This window comes from Onychomys torridus, chromosome 18, assembly GCF_903995425.1.
Source record: "Onychomys torridus chromosome 18, mOncTor1.1, whole genome shotgun sequence".
Lineage (NCBI taxonomy): Eukaryota > Metazoa > Chordata > Mammalia > Rodentia > Cricetidae > Onychomys > Onychomys torridus.
The window spans coordinates 5023392-5025093 of NC_050460.1; the positions used below are offsets into that span (position 1 = coordinate 5023392).

Sequence of the window (1702 nt, forward strand, 5' to 3'; positions counted from 1 at the left end):
CAAGCATCCGTTCTCTGCCATTCAGTACTGTGGGCAAGGAAATCAGCTTGGCCCAAGACTTTGAGCCTGACCATTTAACAGCTTTGTCTTGGAGAATGAAGGCAAAAATAGTGTACCAGATCATAGGCCTCAAGAAACTTTGTGTGTTCTAGACAGTTCTATACATCCTGTACTGTCACCTACAGAATGCCACCAGGGTACCTGCTAGCTCCATGAGAAGAATGAGAGACACTGGGGCATAGATGGCAGCTAGCCCAGCTGTCAGCATAGGAACAAAGCATTTTGCTTATAACTGGCTCCATTTGTGACATATGCAATGTATGCTTGTTATCATAGCAATGCATCATTGGCCCTGTTTTGTTGACCTTTATTTTATTGTGTGTATGTGTATGCATATGCACATATGCCATGATATGTACAAGTTAGAGGACAACTTCATAGAATTGGTCCTCACCTTCCACATGTGGATTCTGGGGATCAAATTCAGGCTGTTACGCTTGGCAAGCTCCTTTACCCACTGAACCGTCACTGGGCCCTGTTGTCTCTGTTGTTGGGTGGATTCTCTTATACCACTATTTTGACAATGGGTCATTGGCCTATTTGCTTTCTCATTATTAATAAAACATATTCCTAAAAGGGGGTGTCTGTGAGGATCAAGACCTCCGTGTCTTACTGAAAAGATCACGGAAGTGAGATGTAGGCGCCTGTGTCCTGGTTTTCAGTTTTCTGTTAGCTCTGTGACCTGGGTCACTCACTTAGTTTCTGTGCCATTTTTCAAATCCTGACTAATAAACATTTTCTATCAGTTTCACAATTTTGTAAAGATAATCTTGCAAGAAGGGTGGGCATGGCAGCACAGGCCTTATAATCTCCAGTTCCTCAAGAGGCTTGCCAAGTTCAAGGCTAGCCTAAGCAATCGTAGAGAGCCTGTCTCAAAGGTTAAAGGAGGGCTGGGGATAGATGTGGCTCAGTGATAGAGCACTTGCCTAGCATGTGCAGGGCCCTGGGTTCAAACCTCAGTACGGCCATTCCATGTGTGTATGCATGCTCATGTGTCTTTGTGTCTGTGTGTGTGTGTGTGTGTGTGTGTGTGTGTGTGTGTGTGTGCGCGCGCGCGCGCGTGTGTGCACGCGAGCATGTGCATGGGGATGAGGGAGGGTATATAAGTGCAGCTTATACAGCTGGCCACAGATGCTGTGTGTTCATGATTGCAGGGGTCATATCGTGCCCAGAAGACAGTGTTTCATAGTCCTTCTGGCTCTTACTGTCCTTCCTTCTTTCCTCCCTCCCTCCTCCCTCCCTCCCTCCCTTCTTAGGGGAGAGTACAAATGCAGTTCCCCACTACCACAGATCATGAAGTCAGGTTTCCTGCTTTTGCAGAAATTGAAGGAGTCAGCACACCCAGAGTATAATGGACAAGTCTGAAGGAAAACCACCTTCATGATCATGGTATCTCCCCTGCCAGGTAAGTATATAGGCTCTTACGGTCTTTCTGCCCCCACTTCTGTGATGTTTGTAGGACTTTGTAAAGGGGTGTCATGGATGCCTTGTAGGTCAGCACACTCAATGGGCACTTCTCAGCATGCTGACCAGCTGTGAGTTTCTGCATTAACTGTCACCCTCTGAAAAAAAGCTTTCTGGGGGGCGGGGTGTGTGTGTGTGTGTGAAATGGCTCAGCAGTTGCTGTTTTCATAAAGGACCA

General features: G+C 46.8%; 1 non-coding gene across 1 annotated transcript; it reads right to left on the reverse strand.

Annotated features, from left to right (window-relative positions):
- Positions 1-1313: 1313 nt before the first annotated feature.
- On the reverse strand, positions 1314-1473 carry LOC118570150. Its single transcript, XR_004943144.1, has one exon. It is a non-coding gene; the product is annotated as a U1 spliceosomal RNA (small nuclear RNA).
- Between the last annotated feature and the right edge of the window lie 229 nt (positions 1474-1702).